The 13,469-nt window shown below is 40.0% G+C and overlaps 2 protein-coding genes across 3 annotated transcripts in view; one reads left to right on the forward strand and one right to left on the reverse strand.

Moving 5' to 3' along the window:
- FLRT1 (fibronectin leucine rich transmembrane protein 1) overlaps positions 1 to 13,235 on the reverse strand; it is a 218,509-nt gene extending 205,274 nt beyond the window's left edge. Inside the window, exon 1 of the mRNA XM_063437781.1 lies at positions 13,056 to 13,235. The gene's annotated coding sequence lies outside the window, so the exon portion shown is untranslated. The remainder of the gene's footprint in view (positions 1 to 13,055) is intronic.
- The window catches only part of MACROD1 (mono-ADP ribosylhydrolase 1), a 750,918-nt gene that overhangs the window by 693,963 nt on the left and 43,486 nt on the right, over positions 1 to 13,469 (forward strand). The window lies entirely within an intron of this gene.

Below are 13,469 nucleotides of genomic sequence, written 5' to 3' on the forward strand. Positions count from 1 at the left end.
TACCAAATAAAATGACTAGACTATGTCTTTCCATCTCAAAGTAGACCGACCGCAATGGTGCCCTGACCAGAAGGACTACTGGATCCAGGGTGAGGCTGGCTCATCGAGCTTCAGTCCCCTGGAGGAGAAATTCTCGTTGCCCCAACTGAGGCCTGCTACACAGAACCCAGCCAAAGGCACAACCGTCCTGCTACACAGAACCCAGCCAAAGGCACAACCCGAGTGGATCCGGCCCTGTCCCCGCGCCCCCCCGTGGACCGGTGGGGGGGATCCCGGTCCTCTCCCTGTAGCCCTGATCGAGACACTGCAACCGAGGCCGGGGGGCCCAACCGCTGCATCCAAAATGGCGGGTGCCATGTGCGTGGGAGGCAGGGGGACGACCAGCTCTCTCCCCGTGCTCACAGGAGACACCGCGGCTCCTGCCTTCCGATCCTGCCATACAGAGTGGCGGGAAAATCCTCACCTATCCCCGCAGCCACTCACACCAGCGATGCCAACGGCTGCACTGGGGAGAGGGAACTACACCGCACATCCCGTCTGGATGGATCGAGCATGCCGCCAAGCGGAATATCCCGGCAGGGAGATCGACCTCTTACTCTCCTCCCACCCAGCCTGCAACTGGTCGACCCAGAAAGCTGCAAACCCAGGCAGACAGCACCAAGCTCCATACTATGGCTGGCACCAGCCCCCAGATGACTAAAAGGGGCATCATCACCACATCACGGCTGCAACCGGAGGGAAACCAGTGAGACACCCGCAGCACAGCATGGCTGGACTATGACGGAGGTCTGCCCTAACGGACACTCACTCCCTGCTACTCAGAAAAAGCAGAGCAGGTATCGGATAATGATGGACCCAAACGACACACTAATGTCATCTCTTTTATTAACCTTTGGAAAACACACTAGCATATATGTAAATTCTTGTCATACTCATGTTTACTCCTGTCCCCAATATTATAAAATTGTGCATGTCTCACTCGACACCTCAAATGTAACATGTGATATCTGCTTTGAGGATTGCCGTTGGGGTACCTCGTGATTGTATGTTAACATTTTCTATACACGGCAAAAATACAAAAAAAAAAAAAAAATGGGCAGGTCAGACAGGAAAGCTCACATGTTAAATGCTATGTCTACCCACTGTTTAAGTTTCTCTCAACAAAATGTAAAAATGGTGCCGTATATTCATATGCCATGTTTGGATTGTTATGCCTGTTACTGCTTACGACTGCTATCGTGGCTGAGTAAGCCTATTGTTATATCATGCACAACAGATAATAAAGAATAATAAAAAAAAAAAGTATCGGTATTTCTTGTATTAAAGGAACGCTTCATGTACTGTAACCACTTAACCTGCAGCTTTAGTGCTCTGGTGCTGTCATATGGTAAGATGACAAACCGTTGTGTCCCACTGGGCGCCTGTGGCCATATGTCACATGATGTCTTCTCCAGAAGGAAAGAGCAAAGCAGGACCATGCCCAATGGCAGAGTGTGTCAGCTGACCACTAAATCTATGACAATACTACGTCTGCATTTATTGCAAGACGATGTCATACGCCACCAAAGAAAAAACACACAACAAAGTATATTCATATTATCTGCCAGTTGCCTGTTACTTTTATATAATACATTCCAAACTCTGAATGAAGTAGCTAGGCAGAGCGAACAGGCACGATCTTCAAAGGTTTGGGGTTAAAATGTTAGTTAATGGTTTAATCCCTTAAAGAAAGACCAGGGCCCATTGTGATTAAGTTGTTATGGTGCCAGAAGTATCTTTTTAAAACTAACTGGACTTCATCACTGTGGAACATATAGTAAACATTAAGACTTGCATAATAAATGCTTCTGCAATCCAGGTGAACAGACACTACTGATCCAGTAATAGTAAATATCCTAAATAAAAGATCTCTCCCCTTCCAAAGTTTTCCCTTCAGATGCAGTTTCCTTTTTGACAGTGATTTTCATGATTAATTTAGTTCACTCCTTTTGTGGGATGCTGGAATGCCCTTTCATATTCCTGCTGAAGTGCTGAGCACAAAACAGGTGACTACAAAAGCCAGAACTGTGCCTTCATATGCCTTTTGCTGCATAATTACACACAAATAAAGTTGGACTTGAGAAAGCAATTGCACAACAGCTCCTTAAAACGTAACCGCAGGCTTCTTAATTTTTTAAGAAGTTTACATTCAACATTCACAGTTCATTACATTATATTATCTTTTAATATAAATAATATAGCTTTTCTCCTCAATTCTAAAACAAAATAACAAATGTGTCATGCAAATTGTTTACAATGTTTGAAAAGAAATGGACACAAACATTTGGTTTGTCCAGATCTAATTTAAACCATCAGTTTTGCACCTCTAAGGTCAACCGGTGAAAATGCAGATTGGCAGTTTAGTAAGGTTACACCAAATTCTCCAGGTGCCTCAAGGTTATGGGGAAAATAAAATGGATTTTACAAAAATAACAAAAAAACATTTGAAACCCCAGTGGTATGAACTTTCATATAAATAATTTTTTCTTTCCCCACCACTGACCCTTTAGTGTTTTTTCTGCTCTCTGACAGATACTCTGAAAGCAACAACAGAAAAAACGCCTTGCTTGTTTTCCTAGTGTCAGTTCATGAACAAGAAAAAGGATTCGTCAAATAGCAGACATGATGGGTGTAGTGAAAAAAAAAAATAAAGAAATGGTGAAAAAAAATCTGCTACAGATAAAAGTAGGTTTTCAACTGATCAACTGCGTAACAGCAAATACAGAGCAGTTCAGATACACAAATTACACGTTTAATAAATATTGTCCAAAGAAGGATGGTTGAAACAGTCTAAAACCAATTCAAAGTAATGAGATTAAAAGCAGTCCTTGTTTGGAATTCATATTGGTAAGTATAGTAATAAAAGCTTAAAATATTTATTTTCCTTTTAAATATTCCTTTTTTATTTATATTGTGTTTGTTGTTCCATATTGCGCTTGTAAAAATGACGGACCATTTTCTTTTTGAAGAACATATTTGAGTTTAATGTATTAAAGTATTTGTACCCACAAGCTGCAGTGAATTACTCTGAACAAATATTCATGCTTTTGATGCAATATGTCACAAAGCAGAAAAACAAAAACGACTGCTCTATGTTTTCGTCTTTGCTGAAATGCAGAAGTACATTAAAGGGGAACTGTCATTTTCCAGGATTTGTAATATTATGTTTACTTATCCCTTATATTTATCAAATTTGTATTTGTGGTACTTGTAAAAAATTATACTAAATGTAGCAATCCACACCTCTTCATCCAACTAATGATCGTCCCCATCTTAGTTCCTTGTCCTTGTTCCTTGTCATTGTTACAAACTCTGTCCTGTCTTACTCATAGCCGCATAGTAAAAGCATTCAGGGAAAGGAGAGATTAAATAATGTTTCTTTTTCTCTTCGTCATCTGCAATGTTTGTTCTGGCTTTTTCTCTCGTCTTGACTAGATTATAATGTTATTTGCTAAATATTTAATATAAATTCAAAATAAAATGGAGCATATTTTGCAGAAAACGATGAAGACAAATTATACATTAAATATACCCTACCCTTACGCCTTGTGTCCCTTTACCCCACTCCATCTACAATGTAAGCTCACTTGAGCAGGGCCCTCAACACCCTGTGTTCCTGTGCGTTAAACTCATTGTGTTGCAAATATTTATCTTAGTCCACCCAATGTACAGTACTGCGAAATTTGTTAGCGCTTTATAACAGGTGCTTTCATTGGGTTTTTTTCAATGGTGTACATTCCAGAGAAGTGACAATTCCTCTTTAAATATAATTAATACAGTTACATCCCAGTGATCATTCTGCCATTGCCTACCATTCTGTATTAGAAGTCTTATCCTGGTTAAATATTACTAAATGTCACTACTCGGGACCCATATTCCTATTTCTTGACACAGGAGTACACTATAACGGCCCCCCCCCCCCCCCCAAAGTTGTCACAATACAAAATTCATGGACCATTTTATTGCTGGTAGTGCAACTAAAGTCCATAAATGTTATCGAGAAAAAACTGGGAATTGTAACCGTACCTACTGATTCCTGCACTGTCTGCTCCAATTCGCGTCATTCTGGCATCAATTTTGGCACTGGACCTTATTATAAAGCGTCCATATAATGAAACATCCATGTGTCAAAATAGTGTCTCGGGGTATGTGGCATCACCACACGCATGTACATTCTGGGAGCGCAGAAATTACAAAGGCAGCGTCCGTATTTGCTGTACCTGTTTAAACTTTGCTCATTCCGGATTCCAGTGCCCTGTTGTGGTTTCCCACGTACCTAGTAGCGTGTTTATAGTACAGCGATTCTTTGGTGATTGTCGGGACTGTTCTGATCTCTGGATTCATTTGACCTGTCTCTATCTATCGATTTTGTTACTTTCTTGTTCCTGTCCTCGGTCTGTACCTTGACCATTCTCTTTATTTTTTGGCTTACCGCTAAGCACAACACCTCCAAGGACTGGTAATATGCCTCTATTCCTGTGTATCTGCTGTTTCTAGAATAGGTGAATCAAGTGCTGAGTTTCTCCTGGCAGGAACAATGTATAATGTATTTGTTAATCCCACAATACTGGGCTCAATAGGCTGATATGGCAAGGTTAACAAACAAAGAAATAAAACGTGTTTCTTCTTATAGTGTGTTGCTTTAAGTATTTGTTGTGTTATTGATTTTCCTACGTGATCATTTCTCCTTAAAATGGTTTGTCATTATCAAAGAATCTTTGGTTAAAGTGGCACGGTCACCCCGCACCCAACCGGAAAATTAGTATTTCATGAAGATAAAAATCTTTATAAAAAATACTTATTCTGACTGTTGGAATTCACTTAAATTCAAACCCAGTCAAAAGATATACTGAATCAAATTATGGACTACTTTGTCTTAATGCTTTTCCTACATCTGACACTTCTAGACAATGGGCAGAGCTACTGCTATCTAGAGGTGTCTATGTCCCAGCCGTCACCAGTGACAGCTGCAGAGATATTAAACTATCTATGGAAGATCTCATGGGATCCTCCATAGACCTCATAGCTGTACTCTCATGCACGCGCTAAAGCGCCAAGAGCAGAAGAGGACTGGCCAGAAGAAGATGGCTGCGCTCGCGGGGGACAGGTTCAGGAAAGTAAATCTAACTTGAACCTGCTCTGCAAATTATTAGCTCATTAAGTCCTATGTCTGGCCACTCTGCCAATCATGCCCCCTTAAACAAAAGCACCCTTCTTTGGCAGCATAGAAAGTTTGGAGATTGGGGTCATGATAAAACATTCGTATGACTAAATATGAAATAGAATCTAGTAGTGCTGTAGCGGTAAAAGATGTCTGGTAAATAATTATTTTTTATTTTATTTTTTTATATAAAGTAAACATAGAATAGATATTAAAAAAAACCTATCTACACTTTGCTGTCCAAGCAACTATTCTAAGCAATCCAATATGTATTTTCGAGTGTAATGGAGGCACCCAGCCAAGTCATATTTATGATTTCTGAGAGTGGGGATGCAGCAGCAACTTTACTAGTGTGAACAGAAACAAGTTAGGGGTGCTCCTTCCATTCCAACTTATTGTTTTGTAATTGTAATCATGTTTTCATGTTTCCTTCGATATCCTTCTAACCTGTTATCTCTGCTTCTCTTTCTTTCTTTCTGTCTGTCTGTTTTGTTTCTGCATTCCTTGATGCCCTGCTCTTTATTCAGCTTAATCTTCGCTAATCATTGTCACTAGCTGTCTGATTATAAACGTTGTTTCTTCATTTCTCTGTCTCGCTGAGGTTTGTTCTGTACCACTTGATCCCACTTCCCTGTGCTCAATCTGTTGCCCCAGCAGTGATGCTCCCTCTACACACACCGGAGTATCATCACACAGCCTTTACCTCTCACAGAGATCAAGAAAAACATGCTTAGGTGTGTGCAATTAACACAGCACTAATTATACCAGCAGTGTCACGACAGCTGTACACAAAAGGGACCCTGATAAGTATTTATAACACAGCCAAGCAAGAAGAACAGTTACCATTTCATTGTGCAGGCAAACGTAATAAAAACACAAATTTAAATAAACTCTGGTGATTGGAGTATGATGACATGATATGTGATAACTCATGTAATAAGGTTAGTATAACAACATCAGAGGGATCAATGGCGTGATGTGCAATATAATAAGTGACAGTGTGCGAGAACACCAGTCTGATTTCTGCAACGTGAAAACGCATCAATATATCAACGCAATGATATCAGTGTGAAAATGGAGTGTGATAATAATAGCAATGCATAGCATTTTGGAAATATTGTGTGAATTTCTGTGCGAGGCGATAATTTCAGGTGACAATATCGTTCGTGATACAATACTTACACATGATTTTACATTATTATTATTATTTTGCCCACAGCATCAGGTACTATTTGTTAGATAAAATCAGATTATAAACTCATGTTATATAGATTAAGGATAGAATATATAGAATATTAAGTGACTATAAGGTTTCAGTCACATCCTTTGTGATATTATAAATTGGGATCATCACTTCCAAGACAAATAAATCTGTAATCTATCCTCTGGTGAGCAGTATTGATTATTACTGTGGATTTCATTGCTCCAGGATGAGTTACCACTTGTTATGTGTTAGCCAATGGTGGTGATAACATCTCAGGTACCTGTTCCTGGAAAGCAATGATCACTATTGATATCAATTGTGATATTTGCTGATTAGGCACTGCAATCGGTTCTTGGTTAATCAAATCTACGCTGATCACTTTTTGTGTAGTTACATCAATTAGGACGGGCAGTACTTGGTTGAGAACATCTTAATTAAAGAGTGGTTCTCAAGTGATAAGAAGTGTAGTGAGAATTTCACTGGTTGTTACATGAATGACAATCCTTACTTGGTGATGAAATGCGTCATAATTGCTGCTTTTGCATACTTCCAAACCGTATTGTATCCAGGAAGACGGTCACAATTTAGGACTGCTTTTTTGGGGGGCGGGGGAGGGGGGGTCTAAAGCCCTACATCTAGAGATGCCAAAGAAATTGTTTACAAAAAGCACACCACATTGCTCATGGTCATTGTGTGGCTTTGCTGCCCACATACGCTAGCTTCTTGGGTACCTGTTATTGATTAGAGGATCTATGCCCCCTTATTGGCTTTCTTTGCTGCCAAGTGCAACATTGACATGCTTTGTATTACTGTTTCACCTCTGCTCCTGCCCTACCACCTCCTGTGTTGATTTTAAAGATAATTAAGATGATGCTCCGTTCTTATGTATGTTATCATATCAACAGTTATATATTTCAATGCAATAAATATGCAAGGTCTTTGAATAATTGACCCTGGTTCTGTAGTCAGTGCTAGTGTATCAGTAACACACAGGTTTATTCTCTTTTTTTAAATTTATTTATAAGTTCATTATTTAGTTCAAGACAGGTGTTTTTACATATCCGACATACAGGTATCAAGACAATGTTGCATGCAATCAGTCATCCGTATATGTACCGTGGCCGTGTTTATCAGTATTAGGCCATCAAAAGCGAAGCTGTGGAGGTGTGTAAGCCTGGCTCACACTTTAAGCGTTTTTGACTGAGGTTTACAAGGTAATCCTGTATTCATACTGTGAGGTATAGCCCGTCTGTTTTTTTATATTTTTTGAAAGAATGATAACATGTAAAATAATGATAACGAACAATTTAGAAAACAGAGAGGAAGATTTGGTGGTCCGCGATTGCGGCCCGCATCTGCTAAGCCTAGATCCAGTTAGTCCGCATGTTTATACTCACTTCCTATGGTTATTATGCTTGCTTTTTGACATTGACAGGATCAGGAGATGAAAGGTAGCAGTGGGTAATAAAATCTGAGTAGTGAATATGGGCGAAGGGCCGGGGGGGGGGGGGGGGAGGGGAAGTCGGGGGGAGCCTTCTAGAGCACTTTTTCTTGCGGGGAGTGTGTAACCCTAAAGATCTTGTAGTTGTAGGCTATAGACTTGCAATGGTTTTGCACCTTAACCAGTTTTGCTGGTACATCTCTTTCTAGTGACGGGTTTATTCTCACACACCAAAAAAAATAATAAACCTGAAAACCAAATCGTAAAATTTGAGCTAAAAATTCCCCAACTCCTCTTTAGTCACAGCTTAGTTATTGTACATTTAATTGTGTGTTTGACTTCACTCCAATTTGGTGTTTAGTAAATGTAAACAGTGATAGATCCCACCTGTTACCAGAATATGTTGTAATATCCCATCAAGTAAAGATTTAAATGTTCCGTCCACGTTCTGATAACTGTATCCATAGTGAGAACTACCTGAGTATTAATATGCAGCAATTCACAGCTGATCTCACCTGAGCGGAGGATATCAATCACTCCCAAAATCACTTTATCACCTTGCACAGAATCACACCTGCTGTCTCATTAATGCAAATATTAACATTTGCGATAAATGTTTACAGAGGTGCTCTAATTAGTATTGGTTCTTTACGGAGTCTGCTGGGATGTCTACTGTGCAGTTCCAGCTAAAAGAAATAAAGAAGTTGTTTTTCTTATTTGTTTATCACAGCTGTGTGGGCCTGCAACAACTGTAGATCTACTTTTTCCACCAACCTTGGTTTAAAAGAGAGAACCCAATTCCTGTATGGGTAGAGTGAGCTATATAATGAAACACCGCTCACAACCAACCACTTGGTCCATTAGCAGTCACCATCATACAGGTAGTATAAAGAACATCATGTGCAATATTTCATTGCAGGAAGAGATGGATTAATCACAGCGCAAAAGGGTCAGTTGTCCCACGGCCCTGAAGCACGGGGGGTACTTTGGTGATGCTGGAAGCTGTCTGCAAGTTCCGTGTGCTAGATAGCAGCATGCAGGCGGGTTTGGAAGCCAATAAAATTGGTTTATTAATATGTGTCCAGATACTTTATTCTGCTAACATACATGTTTATTTTAACCCTTACATCGCATCAAGACAATCTCATATCTTGGGGGGGGGAAGGGGGAGGGAATTGGGGGGCACACCCAGGATATGCATTTTTTTGCTGTATACAAAATACAGATTAAGGAACAACGCACACAAATACGATCTCATCTATAACCGTGTTAGCCAAGCCTAATGCAGGCTGAGCATCTCAGGAATGTGATCTGCCAAGGTTACTACGACTACACCATGCCATTGTGGAATGGCCTTCTTTAGTATAAACCCCTCTATAAAGCCTTGCGAGACATGAGCATAGAGAGAATAATAAAGACATCAACGGTAATTGTGACCATCTAATTCTATTGCCCCCGGCACCTCACCTTAAACAGCCACGGGGTGCAGGCTTATAGGTAGCAAAATAAATTGAATTATCCAGTGCAAAACTAACTCTACATTTCAGCAAGTAGTGCTTGAAGAGAATACTTTCATTTTGGTGATAATTTGCTTTTGACAATTGCAATATCAATATATTTCGGTTGAAATGACAGGTAAGCAAAACACAACCGGGAGCTTTTATCGCACGTAGCTTCACAAGTGATAATGACTTACAAGCTCACCCGACGTGTGAGTGTTTCAGTGCGACAGGAGTGTGATAATAGGAGATGGAAATTGTGCATCATTTTTAATTGTTTTAACACTTGTAAAAGTTTCCGCCTGTAGTTTTGGCGCTTTTTTTTTTTTTTTTTGTTCTAAGAGCATATTTAAATCTCCCTCCAAAGAAAATACAACTCTATTAACTTTAATGTATAGTTAAAGTATAACAACTACAAGAATTCCCTGGACCTGTTTCTCGGTAATAGGGCAAACCATTTTGCAATAATTTGCCCTCTTACTTGGGTTTCCACCCGCCTCCAAGGATCCTCTATGGCCGGTGACGACATCCGGCTTCTGTAGAGCTATAGAAGCTGGAAGACGACCCTGACGGTCATTCACTGGCTGAGAGCATAGGAATATGCACAGAACTGACATTATGTTCCGGGCTGGCTGCTAACACCTCAATGTCGTTGCCGTTTTGGGAGTTACAGCTCCGGAAGCCGAGGGGTTAAACTCTGTGCAGCGTTTCAAAGTAAAACACTGCACATACAGGAACCATGACCACTTCAAATGACTTAAGTGGTTATGGTGCCTGAAGTAACCTTTTAAGATCTTAAAACTAGGCCTTACTCTCAGGGTATCTAAAGTTGTAATGTCACTATAACAAAGTCGATTCGGGTATTTTTTCTTTGTCATGTATATGTTGTAACATTTCCCACACTGTCCAGTCATGTTATTAGCATAATTGTGTATATTCTGTTCTTTATTTATTTATTTCTCTTTTTTCTTTATAGTCACAAGTATTCATGAAATATTGTGCAGTGTGATAATGCCTGCTTAATAGTGTCTGACAGAGTAATAATGGAATACTAATGACTGTGTCAGTATGGCTGCGCATAATAAGAGTTGCAGTCTACAGCTGGCAAGTTAAAGTGATTGTCCATCTCTTGGCCAGGATCTCTAGTAGTGAGGGCTAACTTTTGACACTCTAGTTGATGTGGACTGTGCTCTCACAACGCTTATCCAGCTAAATGGCTGGCTGAGCATCATTGGAAAGTAGATGGCAACACCTCGAGTTTAGTATGACTTGTTTAAAGCATAATTGCATGTTACCACTCCTCTTATAAAGGATATCCCAAGGGGTTAATAAGCATTATAATATGTATACACAGAGGATACATTTAAACAGTGAGTTGCAAATCAACTTATACAAATTGAGCCTAAATGTTGAGCCTTAGTTGTGAAATATAATGCTCTTAATTTTAAGGAGATACAACACATAATCTTTTATGGTTCTGAATATTAACATTTGTTAAAATAGCTGTGCTGGTTATTTTCATATCCTCGCATAAACACAGATGGGCAATTCTATTGCATGTTACAACTGGTATAGTACCAACAATAAAGAATCAACATAGCTAAGTACCAACAATATAGAATCTCACCCGATGTCAGCGTTCAATTCTCAGTGCAAGCCAAGAATAATGACATTAAATCAGGTACACGTGTCACAATTTACATGAAAAGCAGACCTGTATTTATATTCTCAATAAGAATAACACTAATTATAACCATAGCTCATAATATGTCACTGCATTATCATGTTAGGGAATAAGCTTTTTAACACGATACAAGAGATGTTTCAGGGCCCAAAGAAAATTATATAGAGTAAGCCCTGAGGTATATCTTAAAATATACAGGTATATTTACTAAAGTGAGACTTCAAAGTGAATTTCAAATTTAAGACCAAAGTAACCAAACTGAAAGCAGAGCTGACGTAGAGAATTTTTCCAGCTCGACTATTGTGATGTTATGTTTGAAATCCACTATAAATTCTCACGTTAATAGATAACCTTGATAATCTAGTAGCAACAGAACCTTTGTCACTCCAAATGGTGTAGCCATCACTGACACTATTACTGTGAACGAAAACTTAGTCGTTACTGGGTACCAGAACGTAGACATCACTGATACTTTCTATCATTGGGTGCAAAACATAGCCATCAACATTAACATCGCTGGTTGCCAAAATGTAGCCATCACTAATACTATCACTGGGTGCCAAAACATAGCCATCGCTGACACCATCACTAGGTGCCTAAATGTAGCTATTACTTTTATTATTATAATTATTACTATTACTATTAATATACTTGCTACAATATAAATGCAGTGAAAATATACCTGTAATCACTTGTATTTATGTCAGATAAGGTTTAGATTTATTCTTAGATCTCAGCACATACACACAGGATGTGGCAATTCTACAGTGCCACTGCAATACATACAGCCACTCAAAAGCAACTTATATGTGCGCCAGTGACATACAAGTACATACAAACGGCAACACACATACAGTGACACACTGGTCACAATCAGAGACACACACACACACATTTGGATCATGCAAACATCCACATAAATATGGTGACACACTTGTACATGTAAACAGTGACAATCTGGTACATGAAAACAACACATACACAGTAACATTGGTATTATGAGAACAACAACACACATACAGTGACACACTGGTTTATGTGAACAACACACACACACAGAGACATGCTGGTGTACATATGCAACTCATACGTCCATGTTGTGACCGATAGATAAAGCACAATACTTTCATCATGTCATACTCAGCTGATTTTTTTTTTTTTTTTTTTAATATACAGCCTTGTACTCTGAATCACACTGCAACTACTGCATTTTCTGAATGACCCTGGTGATACATTGATACAAAAAGGCACAGAAACACACTGAAGAGCTTCATTGATACAAGAGTAATAACACCGCCACAACACTGATTCTCATACACACTTTAACAAGATAGACACACAGTTGGCACATTGATACAGTGGCACCATTAAAATATGACAATGATAAGTGACAATTTAGACAATGGTAAGTGGTCAAATTTACCAATGGCAAATTAAAACACTGGCAATCTGTAATTACACAGTGACATATTTATAAACTTGTAAAAAGATAGACACAGTGGCACATTATTAAGCATTTATTGTGGTAATACAAAGTGGCACATTGATTAAACTGCCACACAAACTGGGGTGCCAGGATAGACTGGTAATATGTTGGCATATTAATACACTGAGAATCTGGTAGTGGAAAAATGATATCCCTGGTAATATAATAGCACAATGATAGACTGGCAACATGGTAGTGGCACAAAATAAATAGTGATGTGTTAGTGGCACACCGATATACAGGTGATGTGGTAGTGGTACAAGGTACACTGGCATATAGGGGCACATGGTACTCTAGTAAAGTGGCACTGGCAGTCTAACATTTAAGGCCAGGCAGTGGCCGAAGCAGGTGCATACATACCGTGTACCCACAGCCTGGCACGGCCGTTGGCACTGCACACAGACTATTTACTATAACGGTACACGGCATCTAGACTCGCACTGACACCCACAGGATGCTTAGCCCCCGCTGGCATGTATTGACCACCCACCCAAAAACCACCAGCTAGCCCCGTGACTGTCCTTTAGCCCAGGTACCTCACCTGCTGTGGCTGCCAGCCGGTCCTATGGGCAAAGTTTGACCCAATCAGGTGGATATTCCAGAAAAGGAAGAGCAGGCAGGAGCAAGGGACGTGCAGCAACATCTCTCAAGTCAGGCCGGGGAGCCCCAAAAAAACATCTCCGGAGGGGGGGGGGAAGGCTGCTGGAGGAGGTGAGGGGCAGTCAGGAGCTCGTACTGTGCCACTGTCGCTGGAATAGGGGAGGGACCTGGAGCAAGAAGGGAGGGAGACACAGAAACAGGGAGAGAGTCATGGGAGGGGAGAGAGGCGGAGGGAGAGAGAGAACACTACACACTGCAAGGATTGGAAATAATTCTATATCAGAACCCCAAGAAAGGGCTGATAGACTGTTTGTAGGATTGTGTCATATATATATATATGTATATATGTGTGTGT

This window comes from Pelobates fuscus, chromosome 12 (assembly GCF_036172605.1).
Source record: "Pelobates fuscus isolate aPelFus1 chromosome 12, aPelFus1.pri, whole genome shotgun sequence".
Classification (NCBI taxonomy): domain Eukaryota; kingdom Metazoa; phylum Chordata; class Amphibia; order Anura; family Pelobatidae; genus Pelobates; species Pelobates fuscus.